We start from the raw sequence: 26,726 nt of genomic DNA on the forward strand, positions 1-26,726 counted from the left end.
TACGAAACAAACCATTCCACATTTGCAGAGCATTTACAACACCATAACCATCATCCTACAAACATGGAACAAAAAATGAAAATAATGGGAATAAGCAACCATGACAAACACCTTATACAAACGCAAGAAAACTTCCACATCCAGAAAGCCATGGCAGAAAACAAACATGTGATAAATGAACAAACACACATCAGCACAGGCTCCCTACTACACTTAATAAAGGAAATAACATAAAACAAAAAACCCTTCCCCGCACCATCTGGAGACACACACACACACACACACACACACACACACACACACACACACACACACACAACAAAAAAAATATTTATACCACACCAAAATACACACACACACACACACACACACACACACACACACACACACACACACACACGAACAGACCACAGATACTTCAATAGTTACACTCATAAGTTTGGCAATAACATTCGATCTTTGGCAAAAACATTTGACAGTCGGGAACAGAAACCAAAACATTGCATTAAAACAAGCGTTCAGTGCGCACTGCTGTGGAATGTGGAAAAAACCGCAAATTGGTGTTCATAAGAAGAACAACAACACCAAAAATGCAACAGAAGCGTAATATGTAAGAAATTGTCCACGCAACCTGTAAGTACAGTTCAAAACATTACTACTTAATAGGAAATACCAACCACCAGAACTGTTTATAACCTATAGGCACAGTGACAAAAATGTAAATTAAATAGCTAACATATGTACATATTCCAGGCCACTGATGATGCCTTGCAGAAAATAAAGGCGAAACGCGTACGGCACTAAAATTGTGTTGTATTCAGTTGCTGTCAGATGGTCCATAAGTGAAAATTATCAATATACCGTAATAAGACAGAAAAGTTTCTATACACAAATCAGCACGTACGAAACACACAATATCGTGCGAACCATGGATGAAGAGTGATGAGCAGATTCTATATTCCTAGATTTCCGGCAAGCGTTTAACATGTAGCCCCACTGCAGACTGTTAACGAAGGTCCCAGCATATGGAATAGACCAGCATGTGGAATAGATTGCCAAATATTTGAGTGGCTCGAACACTCCTTAAGTAGTAGAACCCAGTACGTTGTCCTCGACGCGAGTGTTACTCAGAAACGCAATCCTCCAACAAAGGAAATTGCTTACAATACGTCAGTTCGTCCAGTCTTAGAGTATTGTTCGTCTGTGTGGGACCCTTACCAGTTGGGTGTGATTCAAGAGGTTGAGAAGGTCCAAAGAAGAGCTGCAAGATTCGTTACTGGTACATTTAGCCATCGCGAGAGCGTTACAAACCTCATAGAAAGTTTGAAGTGGGACACACGTGGAGATAGACGACGTGCTAAGCGGGAGGAGCTGCTCACTAAATTCCGAAATCCGATCTTCGCCGAGGATGTAGAGCATATATTATTACCACCAACTTTCAAATCGTGCAACATTCAAAGATAAGGGAAGTTAGAGCTCGTACTGAAGCGTTCAGACAGTCGTTTTTCCCCCGTGCCATCCGCGATTGGAACAGGGGGGGGGGGGGAGAGGGACATGACAGCGCGAATTGTGCCCTCCGCCACACACCGCTTGGTCGCCAGCGGACTGTGTATGTAGACATAGACAAGGGTGTAGTCAGGAGCGCCCCCGGGAGGTGTGAGAGGACCGCCGTTGTTTGTTATACGGTGTACATAAATGATCTGACGGACAGGGCGAGCAGAAATCTGCGGATGTTTACTGATTACTCTGTGACGCTGTTGTTTACGGGAAGGTGTCGTGGTTGACTGACTAAACGAAGATACAACTTAGTTAAAATTTCTAGGTGGTGTGATGAATGGCAGCTACCTCTAAACGTAGAAAAATTTAAGTAAATGAAAATGATTACGAAGAAACAGACCTGTAATGTCCCAATATAGTATTACTGGTATGTCGCTGGACATATTCACTTCTATTAGATCTATAATCGTAACATTGAAAAACAGTATAAATTTAACAAGCACGTAAGATGGGTTCTGGGGAAGGCGAATCTCTTGCTTTGGATTCTAGTGAGAATTATAGGAAAGTGTAGGCTGATAAAGTACAGAACACTTGTGCGTCCCATTCTTGAGCACTGCTCGAATTCTGGGTCCCCACTACGTCAGATACAAGGAAGACATCGAAGCATTTCAGTGGCGTGCTGCTAGATGCGCTACCAGTAAGTTCGATCAACAGAAAAGTACCGTGGAGATGTTTCATGAACTCAAAAGAGGAATTCATTTAGGAGGGAAACAGGAAAGGGAATGACTACTTATGCTGTACGGGGTGCCCTCCATCATACGCCTTATCACGGCTTACGGAATATTTATGTACGTGTAGATGAAGAGGTATGAATGAATGAATAAATAAATAAATAAATAAATAAAGCAAAAGCCACTCGTTTGTAACATATACGACAGCTTGCGAACGTTAGATCAGTTAACGTATAGATTCCGATTTCCGAGGTTTCCGAAAGGCGTTCCGCACTGTCGCATTGTCGAAAATTAATGCAAGAGGCGACCATACTGTGTGCTTCCAAAAATATGCTACAAACCTCCACGTATCGCTCACACAGGATCTTGAGGACAAGAGTAGAATAATTACAGCGCGCACACATGCACGCGCACGCACCCACACACTTAGGAGAGAAATGGGATTTCTGATCGTCTGTTTGGGATTTCTATTATATGATCAGTAATTGTAAACAGTAAGCTGTTGGTCAGATTTTCTTGGTAATTAAGTAGTAGCTTTTCTTCAGACTTCATTCTGTACATGTGTGAATTTCCTTGTAAGGTTACGTCGTCTCTTTCATTATTTATTGTATTTGCATGTCTTTCTGTCTTGTAGGTTTTTTGGTTACTTTCTTTTAAATGTTCAGCATTGGCTTGTCCCGTATTTGCATGTTCTGGTATGTTCCCTGAACCGGATGTTGAATGTCTATCCATCACAGGTGTTGCATTTTAGTTAGTATTTTCGTGCGTTCTGGTTGATGTCTGCCTGTCTTGTTATTTTTAGAATGTCCTTTTGAATTGAATTGTGTGAATTCTATGAATTAGGACGCTGAACTGTAAGTACCTTTTCCATTTATTATAAAACTTCAGTGAACTGTGTTAAATCAATAACTTAAATGTGCAAACGAAAAGAATCGTGTAATTTTTCAGATGTCTTGCAAATACAGTTATACACGTCTGGGTGCGCAAGTTACTTTATTTAAAAAATGGTTCAAATGACCCTGAGCACTATGGGACTTAACTTCAGAGGTCATCAGTCCCCTAGAACTTAGAACTACTTAAACCTAACCAACCTAAGGACATCACACACATCCATGCCCTTGGCAGGATTCTAACCTGCGACCGAGCGGTCGCGCGGTTCCAGACTGTAGCGCCTAGAACAGCTCGGCCACAACGACCGGCTATTTTATTAAACTTAATGTGCAGTATGCAAAGGCGTTCTAACATTCTGCGTGGTGTCTGTTTGTTTTATGTCGTGTCTCCCTACCACTTTCGCGCAACGACGCTCTGAGCGTGTTTTTTAGGGAATTGACAAGTTTGAACCTGGGACCTGTTGCTGGTAAGGAGACACCAGACCACACCTGACATGTAGAGTTCAGAAGAGTTCAGTGAGACTAGCGATGATATAATCAAATACGTAATGATTTCAGCGTCAGCTCCACTGCACTCCCTGTAAAAGAATCTTAATACTAACTAAATTTAGTGGAAGGGGTTCAAGGCTTTCCTATTTTTAGCTAGCTGGTAAAATAACGTCGAAAAAGCAGTTAAGTTTACCACTGGAAATTTTATTCTACTCACAAAACATTGTTTATAAATTGCAATATTGATAAAAGGAAATATTTTAATACAGGATGATAAAAACCAACTGCGTTCAACAAAAATGTGAACGAATATTCCCTGAATGGGTTTCCAAGTTCTACAATGGATCTATAATCTAGGTTTAAATTTTCATAAAAGAGAAAACTATCAAAAATGGTCTATAGTGACCCTCAATTATCTTTAATTACTTATTTAACTTGTCGTAAATTACAGAGGCTGATGTGGCTTCTCAATAATTATATAACAGAAAAATCATCGCGTTTCAGATTTTTAACTTCTAATACCAGAAGTTTAATTGACGATCGACACTAGTATTACGTAAAAAGGGGGTGTAACAGATGAGACTTCTGCAGTTCTGAGTGAAGCCTTATGCGCTCTTACGCGGCATCGCGTGCGTTCATTACCTTGTCGTTGGTTAGGCAGCGTCAGGGGGGGGGGGGGGGGGTGGTGGTGGGCGGAGCAGCTCCACACACCTCGCCGTCTTGAAGCAACTCTTTCTGACTTGTCCTTACTACAATTTACCGAAGTTGGTTTAAGAAAAGCTATATGACTGTGTTTTCAACTGACCAATCAGGGTTTCAATGTTAACCTTAAGCTCTGCCTACAAAAATTCTGTCTATCCAATGAGGAATGTTATACTTTTCGGGGTGGGGCAATGTTTTTAATGTTTGCAACGTAACAGAGACGCGAAAAAGTCTCACGCTAAAACTTGCAGCTGATGTGGCCGTTTTAGTGTTATCGTAAGATCTATACTGTTCTTCTGGAGGTCTCTATCTTTTAACATGAGCTGGAGATGTGGGTGTCCGCCCCTTATCGTAGGGCCTTCTAGCTTACACGACTCCGCTCTCGGCTTCTTTTCTCGTTTCTCCCCTCGGAACTGCGTCTGTTTCACGGTGGGAAGGTATGACATGCATTTAGGCGCTCTTGTGTTAGTCTGTGGTATTCCGTTTGGTCACTCGTTGATCGTATTACTTTGGTTAATGTAATGTCAGGATTTATTCGGAGCTATGTGACATACTGCCGGATTTGCTATCATGTCAGGGTTTTCATGGAAGGTGTTGGATTTGCCTGACACCTTACAGCGTTTTCCTTTTGTACTGCTGCGGTTTGTAGAAGGAACATTCAGGTCAGTCTCGACCACTCCAGCACTCGATTCCCAGGTGCTTCGCCGGCTTCCCATGGGAAGTCTATTGCTGAGGCGTCGCCTTGTGAGACCAATGTCCCTGCACTCAAGGCCTGCAGTTCCAAACCGAAACATTTTTGAGGACTAGGGGATAGAAGTCTGCCGTACCGTATAACACGCGTGGGGAAGGGGGGGGGGGGATGGATTGCGCAGTCATAGCGTCACTCACGGACGAACCACGCTTACATTTATTACATATATATTGATTTTCCCGAATATCGCGTAGCTAGATGTCGTTACAGAAGCGCCGTGACTTAAAGCCATTCTCTTGTTTCCCTCAGTACGCTACTCCCAGTTGCTTTGCCTTCAGGAATAAGCTGAGTGGACAGCTAGAGATTGATTGTAAATGTTTGCGCCGATAAAAAAAATGTGATTCGTGAGGAAACAGCCATTTCGTATGTGTGCGAAGCGTGGTCCCTACTTCACGTAAGTGCGGTTGATGTGAACATCAGCGGTGGAACTGAAAGCAATAGTTTCCTGTGAGGACAGACTCCACAGCTGGGCTTCTAGAGACGAGACGATAACCTCTGGCCGCGATAACTGCTCGCTCGATTTCGTGTGTCGGAGCCTTGGCACAGGCCTCCCGGTTGTGAACTCTAGCCTGGGTCGGGACCCGTGGGAAGATCATCTCTGTGACGTGCGTTCATTCAGCATGGCGAAGCAGTAAGGAAGTGGAATCGGACACCGGGACGATCTCATGTTGTTTGTGTTACCAGCAGCTCAGAGCCGATTCACTCCCTCCTTACCGAGCAAAGTGGTGCAGTGATTTAGCGTCTGATGTGATACTGGGGAGAAATGGGAACTGGAGTTCTACTGACCTTCCAACCATCAAAATTTCTGTAACTTCCAGGCAGATTAAAGCTGTGTACCGTGACGAGACTTGGACGAAGAACCTTTGCCTTCGGCCTGCAAATGTTCTACCGACAGCAGCTGCAGAGTTGTAGAGCTACCAAACGAGTTATCTAGTTAAGACTTAACGACCCACTGGGACTGTACGGCGGGAGGTATTGCGTGGCAGGATTTTTGTATCCCGCCTGGATGGGCGGCGCGTGGGTCTGCTCCTGTGAACGGCTTCTGTAATACAGGCCGAGAGTGAAGGAAGCGAGGAGGAGCAGGAGGGGTGAAGCACTTCGGTACTGCACGTAACTTTAACACTTTTAATAGTCAAAAACACAAGCAAATATCAAAGGCATACATAACTTTGGCTACGGGCGGAATACCCTCAGACTTCAAGAAGAATATAATAATTCCAGTCCCAAAGAAAGCAGGTGTAGACAGATGTGAAAATTACCGAACTATCAGTTTAATAAGTCACAGCTGCAAAATACTAACGCGAATTCTTTACAGCCGAATGGAAAAACTGATAGAAGCCGACCTCGGGGAAGATCAGTTTGGATTCCGTAGAAATGTTGGAACACGTGAGGCAATACTGACCCTACGACTTATCTTAGAGGAAAGATTAAGGAAAGGCAAACCTACATTTCTAGCATTTGTAGACTTAGAGAAAGCTCTTGACAATGTTGCATCGAATACTCTCTTTCAAATTCTGAAGGTGGCAGGGGTAAAATACAGGGAGCGAAAGGCTATTTACAATTTGTACAGAAACCAGATGGCATTTATAAGAGTCGAGCGGCATGAAAGGGAAGCAGTGGTTGGGAAGGGAGTGAGACAGGGTTGTAGCCTCTCCCCGATGTTATTCGATCTGTATATTGAGCAAGCAGTAAAGGAAACAAAAGAAACTTCGGAGTGGGTATTAAAATCCATGGAGAAGAAATAAAAACTTTGAGGTTCGCCGATGACATTGTAATTCTGTCAGACAGCAAAGGACTTGGAAGAGCGGTTGAACGGAATGGACAGTGTCTTGAAAGAAGGGTATAAGATGAACATCAACAAAAGCAAAACGAGGATAATGGAATGTAGTCGAATTAAGTCGGATGATGCTGAGGGAATTAGATTAGGGAATGAGACACTTAATGTAGTAAAGGAGTTTTGCTATTTTGGGAGCAAAATAAGTGATGATGGTGGAAGTAGAGACGATATAAAATGTAGACTGGCAATGGCAAGGAAAGCGTTTCTGAAGAAGAGAAATTTGTTAACATCGAGTATAGAGTTAACTGTCAGGAAGTCGTTTCTGAAAGTATTCGTATGGAGTGTAGCCACGAATGGAAGTGAAACGTGGACGATAAATAGTTTGGACAAGAAGAAAACAGAAGCTTTCGAAATGTGGTGCTACAGAAGAATGCTGAAGATTAGATGGGTAGAGCACATAACTAATGAGGTATTGAATAGAATTTGGGAGAAGAGGAGTTTGTGGCACAACTTGACTATAAGAAGGGATCGGTTGGTAGGACATGTTCTGATACATCGAGGGATCACCAATTTGGTATTGGAGGGCAGCGTGGAGGGTAAAAATCATAGAGGGAGACCAAGAGATGAATACACTAAGCAGATTCAGAAGGATGTAGGCTGCAGTAGGTACTGATAGATGATGAAGCTTGTATAGGATAGAGTAGCATGGAGAGCTGCATCAAACCAGTCTCAGGACTGAAGACCACAACAACAGGATGAGCACGTAGGTGTGAAGCCGTACTCCAGGTTAATACAAAGTTTCAGTAGCAAGCTAGCCCACTCGGTAGTAGAAGCTATATTTCCAGGTCGTCTGCTCCTGATGAAATAGGGCTCGAAATCAGGACTACACTCATTGATCTCCACAGCGGCGGCCAGAGGGCGCTGTGGTCGGCGTAGTTAGTCCCCTCTCGTAGTGCCAACTTATGAGAATGTGCACCACGTTGTGGCATCGTAACTATCGACGCCACATGGATAGCTCTCAGTCGGCAGCGCATTTGCCCGTGAAAGGTAGAAGTTCCGAATTTGAGTCCCGCTCCGATGGGACATGTCAAACTGGCACACACTGGCTTAAGATTGAAGATTCGTTCTTGATCGTAAGTATTGTTTTACTTGGCTTACCTACGTAGACGAGATGGCCTCTACAAAAAGGTCACAACGAATGCTCTACATACGAGTAAAGCCAACGGATCTAGTCTTTTCTAAAAGACATCTTGATCGGCATTGGCTACTAAAATAAATTGTTTTTAAAATCCGCTGGTGCAATTTCAGTCTTCGTCAATTTTCTATTGGAACATGTATAGAGGTTGTGCCACAAGGAATAGTAAACACTGAGAGATATTACAGGAACGATGATACCATCATTTGAAGCAAAAAGAACTTAATATGGACGTATGCCCTATTCCGAATAATTTCTGAGATGGTACATCATTATTTATTAGACCTACATCGTTACTTATTTTCTGTATTATTCAGTGCATTGTCAGGTTTACACATATACAACAGTTAGTGAACATTACAACATGCGTTCTACAAAATGACAAATGAGAAATTCGTATTTTTAACAGATCCACTGTCGTCAATCGTCAACGCTCAGGCCGGCCGGAGTGGCCGTGCGGTTCTAGGCGCTACAGTCTGGAGCCGAGCGACCGCTACGGTCGCAGGTTCGAATCCTGCCTCGGGCATGGATGTGTCTGATGTCCTTAGGTTAGTTAGGTTTAATTAGTTCTAAATTCTAGGCGACTGATGACCTCAGAAGTTAAGTCGCCTAGTGCTCAGAGCCATTTCAACGCTCAGGAATTCTTAGGCAACAGCAGGAACGCTACCACCGAAGAAGCCGTAAACATAAATCATACCTACATACGAATTAGTTTAGATGTGTAGCATTTTAGTCAGTGCGGGTACAGAGTCAACCGATTGCTTCCGTCATACATTCTGAATACCTCGCGTTACTTCACTCCGAACGCGCTATGGACAGCTGAGCGTTCAACAGATTAAGGGGAGAAAGACCTCCCCAGCAAAAAGATTGAAACCAACGAGATAGACTGGGATAGAATTAAACGCAGGAAGATTGGGTGCCGGCCGTTGTGGCCGAGCGGTTCTAGGCGCTTCAGTCCGGAACCGCGCTGCTGGTATGGTCGTAGGTTCGAATCCTGCCTCGGACTTGTATGTGTGTGCTGTCCTTAGGTTAGTTAGGTTTAGGTAGTTCTAGGTCTAGGGGACTGATGACCTGAAGATGTTAATCCCATAGTGCTCAGAGCCATTTGAGAACCAGATTAGGTGGGAAAGAAATACGTGCCCGCCACTATTCCAAAACAAATGTCCAACGTGGTTATAATTAAAATTTTACTACTTGAGCCAGTGTAGACGAAAAACTATTTACCTTATCGGTACTCAACTTCATAGGAATGATGTCCAGACTGTGTGCTGCAGGATTTCCATTGTTAGGTATGGTCCGGCGACGTACAGACTACTTGGGAATTGTTGTGGGGAGAGGTCGACGGCACGCTGCGCCACAAATAGTTGGAGTTACTGTTGCCATGGCTGAGAATGCTGGACGCAGTGTACGATGTTCAAGAAATGCACGATCTGTGTCACGACAGACAAACATTCCTTGGTCCACCGCTGTTTCGGGCAGCAGTATAGAACCATCTCTGCTGCGGTTTCAGGCTTTCGTGGATCCAGATAGTCGTCACATTGAGTAATGTAACGTGGAACGTAAACAAGGTACGTAATTAACAAACGTTACCCTCTCGTGTGGAAATTAAAATCTTTCAATGGTTTGTTCATTATTTCTCCTCCGCGTGGCCTTAGAAATATTTCCAGAAAATTTCATTGCCCTACGTTTACTTGTTTTTCATGGGGGCCGTCCCAAGTAGCGAAAATTCAGATATAACCACACTGTACATTGCATGTGCTCTATCTCAGAAATCCATTCGGAATAGAGCATATTTCCATACGAAGGTTTTTGCTTCATGCGAGCGTTCCTATCAGCGGTGAATATTGAATATTCCTCCTGGGACACACTGTGTATGTACGCTGTCTTCAGATTTTGGTATGTGCTAGAGCACGAGATTTTCGCTGTGTTCCCCTTGAAAAAAGCCAAAGACGGAAAATGCAGTAATGGATTTAAAAAATAAAGCTTTTACAGTGCAACACATCAGCGAAGACTTTTATTCGATCATAGAACCCATCTAAGAAAGCAAAAATAAAATAAAAAAATAAAATAATCGTTTGTCACAAAGGAAGACAACATGCATTGCATAAAAAGTTCTCGACTTACTTGCCGCGTCAAATTTGGATAAAATCCCGAGCTTTCGATGACTACCACCGTCACCTTGGTCAGGGGTAAAACTGATTGTCGTGGACCGGTGAGGCTTCCACTTTTATAAGCAGTGAACGGCTTCTCATTGGCTGGATGACGTCACTGTGAAAACGGTGCGTACGTAGGTGCTTGCAGCGCCATCAACTACAACAGGCGGAGAACTGCGAGGCATGTAAGAAGTCTTCCTCTGCCCTCTTTCTTTATCAACTGCGCGCTTGCATGCATTGCTGAATGCATATCCGGAGTCTCTGTTGAAATTATTTTCACATAGTCTAATTTCAGCTGCTTCCCTGATGACAGTCCCAATAGTTTGAAGCGTGAGCAAGTATTCTTGTTTCACCGAATGGAATCTTATGTTTATTGAACAAACTGCGCTCAGCCACTGCTGATTTTTCTAGATACCTGTATTTCAGGCGACTCTGGTGTTCCACACAGCCATCGGCAACAGTTCTTATAGACGGGTCCACATAATTTTTGCCACACTCGCAAGGAATGCTGTAAATTCCCGGTACTCTCAGGCCGAGATTATCTTTCACGGGTCGCAACAATTCCTTAACTTTCCTGGGTGGCCGGAAGACTCGTCTGATTTCTTTGCACCACAGAATGGCAGTCGCGCGATGTGTTGGTCCTCTTGATCTGTTCGAACAGCGTCCTTCCTAGGTTTCTTCGCCAGAGTAGATCAGATATCACGATCAGAATATCCATTTTTTCTGATTAACCTTTATTGCTAGTGAAGATTCTTAACAGTGTGGGATAACTAAAGGAAAATGAGATCAGTTGGAAAACTAAAAAAAATATTGGTAACTAACTGAAGTATCGTGCGTGTGCGTGTGCGGTTTCGAGGTTAGGACAGTGCCGTTGTTCGTTAAGTGGTGTGTCGAACGCGTTAGATTTCAAGAACAAAGAATTACATGCGTTTGGTTTCGTAATGCCCCATTGTGCGGGAGATCGTTGTACGGGGTGCTGGGGCAGAAATGTACAGAAACATATCGTTATCACGAAAGAACTCGACATTTTGTGTTGTTGGGTAAATACGCAATCTATAGGAACACTCTCAAAGATGTGACCCTCGCCGTTTCATAAACAACGGTGAGTCGCATGGCGCATGCACACCAGTTACAGGGCACAATTGTGTGGCGAAATGTGCAGTTTCTAACAACCCTACTACAACAAAGGTCAAAAATTATGATTGTAGTCTTGCTCACGCTGCTAAATATTGCATTTTTGGGCAACAACAAAGTTATGTGGCAGGTGTCATTAGAGCACAGTTAATAAAGTCATTTCTTGAAATAATGGATAAACTAGGCACTCATCTTTTCGTGTTTCCCATGCTGGTCTCGTTGTGAACTCGTGGCTCAATCGTCGAAAATCTAGGTAGTGATGATTCCAAGCTCGGATGCAAAGAGGCCTAGGTGTTATTCTGCGATATTCAAAAGTTTTATACATCTATTTCATAAACCATTCTTGAAGATTAAACTTTTGCAAGTGAGGACAATGGTGATGTAAAAAAGTAATGAGCCCTCCGAATTTAAGTTACACTTCTTTATTACTTTTGTTGCAATATCACGTAACTGGTTCCAAAACATCACTTCACAATATAAAACATACTTGAAAATATCTTCATCACTGTTAAATTTCACATTTCATAAAATGACTACAACTTGTGTCTTTTTAACATGACGACCAAAGCTTGACTCTCTAATAACCGTTTACGCGCCCAGAAATCAGAGTTACAAGTACGTCAATGATCATAGTGACAAAAGAAAGAATACTCATAAGAATAGCATCATTGCAATATATACATATCGATGTATCGAAGTACCTCTACATTAATGAAAGCTAATCTGAATGTTGTCACAGAAATATGTTAACTATTTTACAGAAACACAGTAGAATATTGCTGGTATCGAGAGGTTGAGGTGTGGTGCCGTAATGGTTACGTAATTAAAGTACCAGCGTCGTTTTCCAGCAGGATGAAGACCCATCCCACAATTGCGAGGGCGTGGGGGGGGGGGGGGGGGGGAGGGTTGCCACATTTCTGCGTGGGACACTTCCTGAGTGTTAGCTCGGAAGGGGCGGGGGTCCCATTGGAACCCTCTGTCTCCCAATCTGACTGCAGTGGATTTAGGTGCAGGGGAGTTCATCAAGGACATCGTTTACGGAACAAGGGTTCGAGATCTGGTAGATATGCAACAACGGATAGACGCCCCTGTACAGGCCGTAACACCTGCCATGGTCATGAACATGTGGCGAGCAGTAACGTTTCGACAACTGTAGTGCTACAAATGGTGACCATATTGAACTGTAGCAACACGAATACAAATATATGAGCTCCTGTGTACAGTGTTGGACAAAGTTATAAAAAACTAATCAAAATATCCACGGGTGTGCTGCCGGTCTATAGTGTCCAACGGGCACAATATTTCGGCGATCATACATGTCGCCATCATCAGGTGAACCCGTGCACTGGTGGGGAGTGCCAAAGATGACCTCGGTTTGAGGAAGGCCGGCGTGTACCAGATTCCGTGTCAATGTGGCAAGTCGTATATTGGTCAGACGATGCGTACCGTCGAGGATCGATGCCGTGAACACCAGAGGCACACTCGACTGATGTATCCGAGCAAGTCGGCGGTCGCTGAACATTGTTTGTCGGAAAATCACGCCATGGAGTATGACCGCACGAGGATTCTGGTACAGACGTCGAGATACTGGGACAGCGTTGTTAGAGAGGCCATCGAAATTCGCACCAATGACGATCTCATAAACCGTGACTGTGGCTATAATCTTAGCAAGGCTTGGGAACCAGCGATTGGGTTAATCAAGAGTAAATCTAGCAGACGTATCGTTGTGACGACCACGGCGGACAGAGCCATCACACCGACGTCATCTCAGACGCCGTCGCAATCTGTTCCACCGCGCGACCGCGGCGCGGGGCGCGGACGGCGGAGGGAGCGCGCCGCGGGCGTAGGGTATTTAAATCTGCCGCCGCCGCGACCGAACCCAGTTCCCTCTGAGCAGCCATAGCGTGCGGATCTCCGTGCCGGCACGTTCACAGGAGCTCAGTCCGTCAGTTCACCTGATGATGGCGACATGTATGATCGCCGAAATATTGTGCCCGTTGGACACTATAGACCGGCAGCACACCCGTGGATATTTTGATTATCAAATACGCCGGGAGAAACTCAAGAATCACGTATAAAAAACTGTTACTGTACACCTGTAGCCGGACGCCCTGTATTACCAGAGCAGCCTCGCCTTCGGGCGCCCGCAAGTGTCGTCACCTGTAGCTGCCAGCTGGGAGCCGGCTCGCGCCGCGGCTGGTGGCATGTTTATGCTCCGCCGCGTTTCGGCGACGGCCCGGTGAGCCCAACGGGAGGGCCGAAGCCTCTTTTCTGGTCCCTCAAAAGGACCGGCGGGGCATCGGCGGCGGCTGAGTGCGTCTGTTCGTCTCCAAGCAAAGCGGCGGCGAGTGTGCGGAAATCCGATTACCCGGCCGGAGCATCTTGGTATAACCAGTACCTCCTTTTTTCCCATTCTCCTTTCCTGCCTCCCTCTCTTACCACTCAAACTCCGTTTCAGTTCCTCCCTCCTTTCTTTCCCCTGACACTCAACCTTTGCTCCAAAATTACATTTCACACCCTCCAGAGCTGATCATAAAATACACTACTGGCCATTAAAATTTCTACACCACGAAGATGACGTGCTACAGACGCGAAATTTAACCGACAGGAAGAAGATGCTGTGACATGCAATAGTTTAGCTTTTCAGAGCATTCACACTAGGTTGGCGCCGGTGGCGACACCTACAACGTGCTGACACGAGGAAAGTTTCCAACCGATTTCTCATACACAAACAGCAGTTGACCGACGTTGCCTGGTGAAACGTTGTTGTGATGACTCGTGTAAGGAGGAGAAATGCGTACCATCATGTTACCGACTTTGAGTAAGGTCGGATTGTAGCCTATCGCGATTGCGGTTTATCGTATCGCGACACTGCTGCTCGCGTTGGTCGAGATCCAATGACTCTTAGCAGAATATGGAATCGGTGGGTTCAGGAGGGTAATGCGGAACGCCGTGCTGGATCCCAACGGCCTCGTCTCACTAGCAGTCGAGATCACAGGCATCTTATCCGCATTGCTGTAACGGATCGTGAAGCTACGTCTCGATCCCTGAGTAAACAGATAGCGACGTTTGCAAGAGGACAACCATCTGCACGAACAGTTCGCCGACGTTTGCAGCAGCATGGACTATCAACTCGGAGACCATGGCTGCGGTTACCCTTGACGCTCCATGACAGACAGGAGCGCCTGCAGTGGTGCACGAATGGCAAAACGTCATTTTTTCGGATGAATCTAGGTTCTGTTTACAGCATCATGATGGTCGCATCCGTGTTAGGCGACATCGCAGTGAACGCACATTGGAAGCGTGTATTCGTCATCGCCACACTGGCATTGGTTACACGTCTCGGTCTCCGCTTGTTCTTATTCACGGCACCTTGAACAGTGGACGTTACATTTCATATGTGTTGCGACCTGTGGCTCTACCCTTCATTCGATCCCTGAGAAACCCTACATTTCAGCAGGATAATGCACGACCGCATGTTGCAGGTCCTGTACGGGTCTTTCTGGATACAGAAAATGTGCGACTGCTGCCCTGGATAGTACATTCTCCAGATCTCTCTCCAATTGAAATCGTCTGGTCAATGGTGGCCGAGCAACTGGCTCGTCGCAATATGCCAGTCTCTGCTCTTGATGAACTGTAGTATCGCGTTGAAGCTGCATTGGCAGCTGTACCTGTACACGCCATCCAAGCTCTGTTTGACTCAATGCCCAGGCGTATCAAGGCCGTTATTACGGCCAGAGGTGGTTGTTCTGGGTACTTATTTCTCAGGATCTGTGCACCCAAATTGCGTGAAAATGTAATCACATGTCAGTTCTTGTGTAACATATTTGTCCCGCTTATCATCTGCATTTCTTCTTGGTGTAGCAATTTTAATGGCCCGTAGTGTAATTCATTCATTAATACCTGTTTCGTCATGAGATCGTTTCGGGGCGTCATAAAATGATCTCCAACAGCCTACATGGCAACAGTTCTAGTGTAGCGCCAAATGAAGTCACCCAGAGTCACTGCCTTTAGAAGTAAAAGAAATTACTCTGGTGTTCCAAAACCATGTGACCACCACCCAGCGCGAGGTTCAATGCATCTTGGTGGTGCTGCGGGCACGTGGCGCAGTAAGGAAAGAATGTAAGCTGAAGAGAGACGAATGGGTAGTCATTATATATTATCATCATCAGTTATCTGCTATATTAGCAGGTCTTTACCTTCTCCATTTTCTGCGATGCATTGCTTCCTTCTTAAGGCTGCTGTATGTCGTACCGTCCATCATGTCATCCAGTATCTGGAATCTCTTCCTTCCTCGCTTCCTTTTCCCTTCTAAAACTGTTTTTATCAGTCCGTCATTCTTTCTTAATATATGCCCAATCCAATTTCTTTTTCTTCTCTTTATTACTTCTAGTAACTGTCTTTTCTCTCCTACTCTTCTCAATACCTCTTCATTTTTTACTCTGTCCATCCAACTTATTCTTTTCATCCTCCGCCATGTCCAGATCTCAAAAGCCTCCAGCCTTTCTCTGTCTTTCTTTCTCATAGTCCATGTTTCAGCGCCATGTAGAACAACACTTCATACAAGACACTTTGAGTGTCTTCCTGAGTTCTCTGTCCAGACCGCCGCAGAAAATTCTCCTTTTCTTATAAAACGCCTCTTTTGCCATTGCAATCCTTGTTTTAATTTCTGTGGTGCACTTCCAGTCGGTGTCTATCCTGCTTCCAAGATACTTAAAATTTTGCACCTGCTCTAGTATTTCTCCATTCAGCATAATTTTTATTTCCCTATTTCCTCCTAGTGCCAATACTTTTGTTTTATTTGTGTTAATTTTCATTCCATATTTTTTTCCCGTTAGTTTCAATGGTGTCCACTAAATCCTGTAATTCTTTTTCCCCTGTGGCTAGAAGGACCATGTCATCAGCAAACCTCAAACACCCTACTCTTCTTCCTCCAATTTCTACGCCTTTGTCATCTAATGAGCATTGGTCAATCATGTATTCCAAGTAGAGGTTGAAAAGAGTAGGTGATAGACAGCATCCTTGTCTTACTCCTTTTCCTAGTCCGATCCAGTTTGCACTTTCTCCTCTCACTTTAATTGAAATTTTTTGATTAAGATATAATGAGTTTACAAGTCTTCTAGTTTTCGAGTCCACCCTGTTTTCCCTCATTATAGTCGCCAGCTTGTCCCAAACCACACTGTCCAAGGTAGGGCCTTTTCTAGATCGATGAAGCACATATATAGGTGTCTTCCTTTTTCAATAAACCTTTCTCCCAAGATTCGTAGGAGCCCTATTGCATCTCTGGTGTCCGTATTCCGTCTGCTCCTCGCCAAGATTCTCCTCCATTACTTTTTCAAGTCTTTTATTAATTATATATTATAATTGCCTCAAATACGGAAATCCACGGATATAAAGCGCACATTGTTGGGCCGTTGCGGCTGGAAACGAGAATCTCTGGAAAGGCGAAGCTGGTCTCCTGTCGTGAGCGCTTATGGAAAGTGGATGAAGGATGATGAAATAACGGATAGCCTATATGGTATTGGACGACCATGTCTCAGCACAAAACGTAGGAGAATCCCCCACTGTGTAATTCAGGATAAGGATCCCCCACTGTGGAATAAAGAATAGGCAGCGATCTGTGGCAGACCTGACGACAGAGTGGTGCAGGCACAAGTGTTTCGGAGAACACCGTTCAAAGGCCATCGTTGAACGTGGAGATCCACATCACACAACCCCTACGTGTTCCTGTGTTGACCCAATGGCATCGTCACTTATGATGCAGTTGGCACAGCATCAATGAGTTTTTACCGGGGGTCAATAGAAACGTGCCGCCGGTCGAATGAATCGCATTTGTTTCCACCAAGTCGATGGCTGGGTCCTTAAACGCCGTCATCCAAGCGATTGACTGCGCCACAGCTGCAGGCCGCTGAGGGCAGAATTACGCTATGCGGTACACCGAGTTGGTCTTCCATGAGGTATGTGGTGGTAGTCGAAGACATCTTGATAGCAGTGAACTATGTGACCATTATTGCAGACCACCTGAATCGCTTTATGCTCCCAGTCTCCTACGGCGATGACGTGTTCCAGTATGATAACAGTCCGTGTTGTAAGATCAGAATCGTGCTATGATGTCTTGAGGGGCATTATCGTGAACACACATTTATGTCTTGGCCAGAAAATGTGCCTGATCTCTATCCACTGGATCACATATCGGGCGGCAGCTGCGTGCCCGTAAACTAACATCCTTTAAATTGCGGGAATTGCTTGACCAGTGCATAGGCATGTGGTGCCACATACTTCTACAATTATGTCAAGGACCCGTAGAGTCCATGCGAAGCCGAATCACTGTTGCACTGTGTTTGAAAACTGCAACAACGTGCTATTAAATACGTGGTCGTAATGTCTTGGCTCATTGGTGTGTGTGGTAGATAGTAAAATTCATCGACACCCTTGGTCTATATTAATACACTGTTGTAACGAGGTTCCACCTTTTCCTATGAAGGCACTCTACATTCTGAAGACTTGTTTCCCTTCGAGTTTGTCTGAAACACTACCTATTTAAAATTCTGTATTAGGCACTTTTCACCGCAATGAAATGTGAAACGTTTCGTCTAGAAAGAGAAAGGCCTGGGATATTACTATTATGTAAGCTTCCCCAGTACGTAACAGCAAATAAAAATCCTGATAACTATGCAGTTTCTTGACACGCGAGGGAAATGTTCAAAGACGTCAAATCTGAGCAAAAAATACGGGTAAATGAAGTTAATCGTTACTGTCAAAAGATATAAATTACGTATTCACGTAATTACCAAGTTACCGCCTGTTAGTAACATGAGACACATTACTAACCAAGGCAGTGGAGCTACTGCCGATGCCATTGTCCGAAGGTAATGATCGGTCAACCTAACATGATTCGTACGTAAATAAGGAATGAAAAGAAATACTCAGCAACTCGATCTCGGGGTGGTTCTGCTTAGAGATACTCAATAGATAACGACAGGACACGTAATTTGCTCGGTTAGTCTACCGTGAACCAAGTCGTCACCAACTCTTTCTTCACGGCCTGTGAAATGAAAGATAGGATATGATCAGGTGTGATATTCCAGTTAAACTCCATTTAAACTGTTTCATAAAATGTCTCATATTTTTATCTAAAGTTGTAGTACATAGAAGTATCGGTGCCTACTCTGCAATAGCCAGGCAATAAAGGACGCCACAGAACGGCGAGAATAAATGCAGTACAGTGTCATTTATTTTACAGCAACAGGTGTATAGACGTCTCGGTTTGGCGCCTTTAGCAAAAGTCTCTGACCAAACGTTTTCATTGTGACTGTTATTACAATCCTTAGACTACAGAGAAAAAAGGAATAGAAATTCACCACGTATCATAGTATTAATTTGTTTATATTGCTATATTTTCATCCCACACATCAGACGATGTGTTATATGGGGACAATGCATGTATGCATCGATAACAAATGTAAAACTATAAATGGAGTAATAGCATCTAAAGGAAAAGATAGTTTTTTATTTCTGTTTTACATATCGATGTAATGCGACTTGCGGTTCACCTCCGATCGTCTAAAAAAATTAGTAAAAATTTAGTAAATCAGTTTGGTTATTTTGAAAATTGGTCTTAGGCAAATACTATTTATACTTCTTCTCCACCCAGAGTTGTTTCGACACGTTTGTGTCACCTTCTGTGTGTCAAATTTTATTTCTGTAAGTGTAATATAAGGTTCAAAATCATTTATCTATTGTAGGCCTAAAAACTATAAAGTGTGAGTTTTGTTTGGTTTGTTTCGACATTGCTAGTGAAACTGTGTTATTATAGACTTTATTTTTTCTATCCTTCTACATTACATGCCCTGTTGCTTATCTCTGGTGGATATCGCTTTCTACTGCTATTGAGTACACTGTATTCACACTGTTGTTTCTAAAATTTCACTCCCAACTTTACTTCACACATATTTTCCACGAAACGTGATTGAGAAGTACTATGTTGTTGCTGCTGACTTGTTCGTCGTTTCTCATGTTTAATGTGGCGCTAATTTGGTGTGTGTGTGTGTGTGTGTGTGTGTGTGTGTGTGTGTGTGTTTGTGTGTGTGAGAGAGAGAGAGAGAGAGAGAGAGAGAGAGAGAGAGAGAGAGAGAGAGAAACAAAAAAAAATCATCTGTTTCACTGGCAATGTAATTGTTAGGTGAGCAGTCAAAACAAACCAAACAATATTCAATTTTAGGCCTATTTTGTACTTCAGAGAAATAAAATTTGACCAACAGAAGATAACACATAGATGTCGAAACGTTTCTGGTCCATAAAAAGCAATAAATAGTGTTTGCATACGGATTTTCGGAACAACCAAAATTTTAAATCGCAAACACAGAAAAACGTCAAGAGGAGGTTCAAACTTAAGTAAGATGATACCAGAAGAGGAAATACTGATTTTCACACAAAACGAAAATGCTGGTATTTGTCGGTGAAAGCATAGTGTAAAATAAGATGTAAAGGATAACATCCTACCTCTGGCGCCACATTTTATCTTAGATGAGAAACAATTCCTGGGTAGGTTGTAATACTGAATAAGAACGTAGTAAACTGAGCTATATATATGGACCTAACATTGTAGAATTAGAGAAGAGACAGAAGTCGATTGCGGTACCTACGACGCCAAATGGGAACGGGGAGGGATAACGTTTGAAATATATAAATCAAACCGACAGTGCAGATTGCGTTTTAAGCAACGCGGTTTAGGAAAAAGTAAGATTATACAATATGATGCCAGTCAGGTGTGCCATCTCGATAAAATACAGCAAAACCACTTGGCCCAAATAGTTATGAATTAAAATCTGTAGTTATCCAATAGTAACACGTCAGAGGACAAGATGGTGCCCTAATCAGGCTATTAGCTTATTCCCCGTCGTTTTACTCAATTTTAAAGAGACTGTAGTTAGAAATTGTCATACGCTTCGCCATGAACACATTCTGAACGATATCGTGTGTGACACGAGCACTAACAGTCCCGCTGCATAGTGGATACAATCAGATATTTCTACTTTGAGAGTGCGATAAATGCGTAATTTGCTCAGTGTTAAACGAAACATCACCAGCTGTTGTATCGTCCATGTCGTGCTATTTTCAGCTATCAGGTACAACCTACTAAAAAAATAAACGAGTAACTCTCTTTTGAGCTATTCTTTTTAACTAGTCCGAAACTCCTTTGTCGACACGCTGCTGAAAATACCGAGCTGACTGAATAGTTGGAGGGGAAACGTTGGGAACTGTCCGCAAAGTTGAGCTTTTTCTGTGCAGCTCTTACCGTAAAAAACCGTATAAAAATATTGCAGCGCATCGTAAGCTTTTCATTCCGCGTCCGCCGGCGAGGTGTATATTGAATTAGCTCCATTGCGAGGTCTCATTCCAGGTACATATTTTCGCTCGGTCCAGGTCGCTTCTCGTAACCGTGCAGCACAGAGGTAATTTGTTTCCTAAACAGTCAGTTGCATAAAGTTCTCGCACAAAAACCTTCAAACCCTTTTGGAAGAGACGGTCGTAATCAACAACAGCTCTGCGTTCCTATTCGGGAAAGTTACCGGCACGTCGTACGTCGACCCAGTTATTCGTGCTCGTATCGTACCGAAGTACTCTCGACCGCTAACAAGGGTTTTGAAGCGATAAACGTATTCTTGACTGGAGCTACAATATCTACTGCAGAGTAGATAACGTGATTCCTTGCAGCTATTTCACATAATTATAAACATATTGTTGCCTAATAACACATTTGCGCATATCATCAGTGGGATATTTATTATGTGCACTTCTTCTCTACATACTTAAATCATTTTGAGCTCAATATCGTCCCCTTCTGATGTAATCTGCTCACCATTGGGGCGCAGAAAACGCTGGGGTGGAAAGTGGCAGAGGGTCATGTGGGCATAAACTGTAACGGAAAGTAATTCCACTTTTATCAATAAGTGTAAACAACCTACGATGAATACAGAATAAGAAACAACAAAAATACTCAGCTTTCAGATTATAAATTACAACCTTAAGACCCAGTACAAGATAATAAAGCTTTAAATAACTTCCCCACTGGAATCAACTTTATTATAGAGGGGGGCGCATATTAATCCTCCAAACACCAGTGATTTCTTCCTGAAACCACCAACCCTGTCGCAGGAGAGACACGTACAAGGGTAGGTAAAAATAGCGAAACATCGCAAACACAAAACGTTACGACGCTTAATACGGTGTAGGAAAGCCGTTGGCGTTCAAAACAGCTTTTAGTCGCCTCTCGATGGATAAATGCAATCCATGTATGATTTTCAAGGGCATTTTATTCCGTTCTTCCTGCAGTATTGCAAGTTCGGGTAACGATGATGCGAGTAGATAGCGGTCACGTAGCTTCCTCTCCAAAGTGTACCACAAAGGCTCAACAAATACTTAAATGTGGTAACGGTGGTGGCCACGGCAGATGCGAAACCACTCGTCTACAATGCGGGCTCGATTACAGGGGCGTTGTCTTGGAACGCAGCATCACTGTTGGAGAACAAACATTGTAACATGGGATGGACCTGATCAACCAAATTGGTCACACAATTCCTGGCAATAATTCGATCTTGCAGAGTAAAAATGAAGCCAATGGAATACCTCGATATGACTGCCCATATCAACAGCCAACCTCCGCCATATTCCACTCTTCGAACGTAAACTCGGCCAGACGTTGGAAACAGTGTGTAAAAAGACTCATCCGGCCAAATAACTTTCCTCTATTGCTCCATAGTCCAGGTTAATGGCTTCGGCAATGCGTTTTCCTGTTACGTGTGTTTGCGTCACTGGCGCGTGGTTTTGGATTCCATCTCGCTCTGCAGTTCCCAGCGTATGCAGCTTATTTCTATGTACAGGGTTATTACAAATGATTGAAGCGATTTCACAGCTCTACAATAACTTTATTATTTGAGACATTTTCACAATGCTTTGCACACACACACACACACACACACACACACACACACACACACAGAAAAACTCAAAAAGTTTTTTTAGGCATTCACAAATGTTCGATATGTGCCCCTTTAGTGATTCGGCAGACATCAAGCCGATAATCAAGTTCCTCCCACACCCGGCGCAGCATGTCCCCATCAATGAGTTCGAAAGCATCGTTGATGCGAGCTCGCAGTTCTGGCACGTTTCTTGGTAGAGGAGGTTTAAACACTGAATCTTTCACACAACCCCACAGAAAGAAATCGCATGGGGTTAAGTCGGGAGAGCGTGGAGGCCATGACATGAATTGCTGATCATGATCTCCACCACGACCGATCCATCGGTTTTCCAATCTCCTGTTTAAGAAATGCCGAACATCATGATGGAAGTGCGGTGGAGCACCATCCTGTTGAAAGATGAAGTCGGCGCTGTCGGTCTCCAGTTGTGGAATGAGCCAATTTTCCAGCATGTCCAGATGCACGTGTCCTGTAACGTCTTTTTCGCAGAAGAAAAAGGGGCCGTAAACTTTAAACCGTGAGATTGCACAAAACACGTTAACTTTTGGTGAATTGCGAATTTGCTGCACGAATGCGTGAGGATTCTCTACCGCCCAGATTCGCACGTTGTCTGTTCACTTCACCATTAAGAAAAAATGTTGCTTCATCACTGAAAACAAGTTCCGCACTGAACGCATCCTCTTCCATGAGCTGTTGCAACCGCGCCGAAAATTCAAAGCGTTTGACTTTGTCATCGGGTGTCAGGGCTTGTAGCAATTGTAAACGGTAAGGCTTCTGCTGTAGCCTTTTCCGTAATATTTTCCAAACCGTCGGCTGTGGTACGTTTAGCTCCCTGCTTGCTTTATTCGTCGTCTTCCGCGGGCTACGCGTGAAACTTGCCCGCACGCGTTCAACCGTTTCTTCGCTCACTGCAGGCCGACCGGTTGATTTCCCCTTACAGAGGCATCCAGAAGCTTTAAACTGCGCATACCATCGCCGAATGGAGTTAGCAGTTGGTGGATCTTTGTTGAACTTCGTCCTGAAGTGTCGTTGCACTGTTATGACTGATGTGAGTGCATTTCGAGCACAACATACGCTTTCTCGGCTCCTGTCGCCATTTTGTCTCACTGCGCTCTCGAGCGCTCTGGTGGCAGAAACCTGAAGTGCGGCTTCAGCCGAACAAAACTTTATGAGTTTTTCTACGTATCTATAGTGTGTTGTGACCATATGTCAATGAATGGAGCTACAGTGAATTTATGAAATCGCTTCAATCATTTGTAATAGCCCTGTATTATAGTGTTGACAGGCAACGGCCTTGCCGCAGTAGATACACCTGTTCCCGTCAGATCACCGAAGTTAAGCGCTGTCGGGCGTGGCCGGCACTTGGATGGGTGCCCATCCGGGCCGCCATGCGCTGTTGCCATTTTTCGGGGTGCACCCAGCCTCGTGATGGCAGTTGAGGAGCTAATCGACTGAATATCAGCGGCTCCGGTCAAAGAAAACCATCGTAACGACCGTGAGAGCGGTGTGCTGACCACACGGCCCTCTTATCCCCATCCTCAGCTGAGGATGAGACGGCGGTCGGATGGGCCAGTTGTGGCCTGAAGACTGAGTGCATTATGGTGTTGACAGGGTTGACGAGTGCGACATTCAGTTCTGCAGTGACTTTCGCAACTGTCGTCCTCTTTTCGTGACAGTCCTCTGCGATGACCGCCGTCACGACCACACAAAACACTTTCTCCACCGCACTGCGACTTAGCGGAAGATGTTCCTCCGCTTCCACTGTTTGCCGTACAGAGCTTCGATACGGTGCCTCTTGAAACGCCAAACATTTCGGCTACCTCGGTTACGGAAACACCCACCATGCGAGCATGAAAAGTATCCCCACGTTCGAATTCACTCCGACGTAGTGCGCCCATATCAACACAGAACAGTGTTCTGGCCACAGCTTGCAGTTACAACATACTGAAGTCATTGCACAGGTGGTGTTCACGATCAGATTCAACAGCACAACGTGCACACTTGGCTAGCATCTGCATTTATATTCAAGCATGCATTTCTCGCAATGTTTCCATATATTTACCCTACTCGTAATTCTGTTCGCTGTGCAACGGTGGTGCGCAGCACTCTTCTTCTTTCTTTTAGTGTTCAACCCTGAGGTTAGTTTGCAGCAGAGCGCCATTCCTCTCCTCTGCGTGCCTTCGTCTTCATTTACACGTATGTGTTACATCCAACGTCATTCATGATCTGTTGCATGTACGATATACTTGGTCGCTCCCGCCGATTCCTTCCCTCAATAGCTCCTACTGCTATTGTTCCAATGATGTTGTGTCGTATGATGTGCCCTACAAGTTTGTCTCTTCTTGTTTGGATGTGCCCCCACAGAGATCTGGTTTCCTGTACTCTTCTGAGCACCTCTGTTTGTTACTTTCTCTCCAGCTGATCTTCATCATCCTTCTACAGCACCACATCTCCAGCCTCTTCTCTCTTCTCTTCCAATTGTCCAAGTTTCACTTCCGTATAGGGCCACACTCCAAGCGAAACCTTTCATGATACGTTTCCTCATTTTCAGACTGATGTTGTTGCTGGTGAGTTCCTTCTCCGATTGAATGCAATTTTGGCCTTTTGTATTTTGGTCGCAATTTCTTTCCGGCTTCTACCATCTCTTGTGATTTTGCTTCCCAGGTAAGTAATTCCTCTATCACTTCTAGCTCCTCTCTCTCAATTCTCATTCTCAGAGGTTCATATTCTGCTCCTGTATAGAATACCATCACTTTAGTCTTTTTTTGTCTATTCTCATTCCATACTGATTGCATAAATTTTTTCCCATTGTTCTGTGGACTTTCTCTAGATCTTATTTTGTCTCTGTGACTATAGCAATATCATCTGCATAACGTATCATGTGTATCTTCTGCCCATTAATTTTGATCCCTACCTCAGTAGTTTCTCGAACTTGGTCTGTAGCTTCCTGGATGTAAGCATTGAATATAAGAGGAGAGAGAGCACATCCTTGTCTTACCCCTTTTCTGATAGTTTCTTCTTGTTCTTGGTGACAGTTCCTAATCACTGCCACCTAATTCTTATAGAAACTTTGTTCTTTATTCCACTTTTCCTCAGCACTCTGAACATCTCTTGCCAGATACCGTTGTCAAATGCATTTCCCATGTCTACAAAGGCAATACAAGTTGGTTTATTTTTCTGTAATTGCTTTTCGATAACGAGTCTCAGTGCCAGAATCGCCTCTCTTGTTCCCAATCCCCTTCTGAAACCCAACTGATCTTCACTCAGCATATCCTCCACCTTCTCTTCAATTCTCTTCAGAACTATTTTTTGAGAATTTTTGATTCATGTGATACTAGGCTTAGAGTTCGGTACTGTTCGCATTTTGTAGCTGCTGCTGCCTTTGATATATGAACAATGATACATTTCTGGAAGTCTGTCGGTATCTCTCCTGTGTTATAGATGAACCTAATAAGTTTAAGCAGCATCATTTTCATGCTGTCACCAACATTGTTTATTAGTTCTGCAGGGATGTCATCAATACCCGTTGCTTTTTTGTCTCGTAGTTCTTAGAGCTCTGTCAAACTCTTCTTGCAGAATGTCATCTCCCTTGTCATCTTCGTCTACTTGCTCTTCCTATTACTTCCTCCGAAAGAGGTGTTCCGGCAGACAACTCCTCTATGTATTCTTTCCATCTCTTCACCAACCAGCATTTTCCTCTCTTTATTTTCTATTGTGCCTGAGAGTTTTGTTTTACGTTTGTTAAAAAATAGATTTGCTGTTCTGTAGCTAAATCAGTTCTTCCGTTTTGCATATTTTCTTCCACTTCTCTGCACATTTCTTCAAGAAAATTTTCTTTTGCTTTCCTAGCTTCTCTATTAACTAAATTCCTTAGTCTTCTGTATTCAGTTTTTCCTTGTTCATCAGTTGCATTTTTGTATAATCTTCTGTTTTCTATAAGCTCAATAATATCTGCTGTAATCCATTTCTCTTGTTTTTGGGTTCAGTTCTTCCAACTATCTTTTCTGCTGCTTTGTATATACCAGATTTAATTTTATCCCAGTCTTCATTTACTCTACTATGTTGAAAATTCTTAGCTAGGTTGTCTGTTTCATGAGCATAGCTCTTTGTCCGTCCCTCAGTTTTCAGTTTTTCTAGTTCGCATATACGTTTTACTGGCTTCTTCAAACGTTTGAATCTCAGTGAACTTTTCATCAGGACCACGTAATGATCACTGCCTATGTCTGCAGATGGGTAGCTCCTGCAATCTTTTATCTGGTTCCTAAAACGTGCTTTCACTAGAATGTAATCAATCCGTTCTCTCTTCAGGTCTCCAGGGGCCTTCCATGTGTGTCTTCTTCGTTTGTGATGTTGGAAAAGTGTGTTTGCAACAAGTAATTGGTTCCTCGATCAGAACTCGATAAATCGATCTCCTCTTACATTTCTTCT

At 43.8% G+C, this 26,726-nt stretch overlaps 1 protein-coding gene and 1 pseudogene across 3 annotated transcripts in view; both read left to right on the top strand.

The window, feature by feature from the left end:
* The window catches only part of LOC126166217 (rhotekin-like), a 512,066-nt gene that overhangs the window by 149,266 nt on the left and 336,074 nt on the right, over positions 1-26,726 (top strand). The window lies entirely within an intron of this gene.
* On the top strand, positions 23,583-23,700 carry LOC126100649 (5S ribosomal RNA; annotated as a pseudogene).

The sequence above is a fragment of the Schistocerca cancellata genome, chromosome 1 (genome assembly GCF_023864275.1).
Source record: "Schistocerca cancellata isolate TAMUIC-IGC-003103 chromosome 1, iqSchCanc2.1, whole genome shotgun sequence".
NCBI classification, from domain to species: Eukaryota; Metazoa; Arthropoda; class Insecta; order Orthoptera; family Acrididae; genus Schistocerca; species Schistocerca cancellata.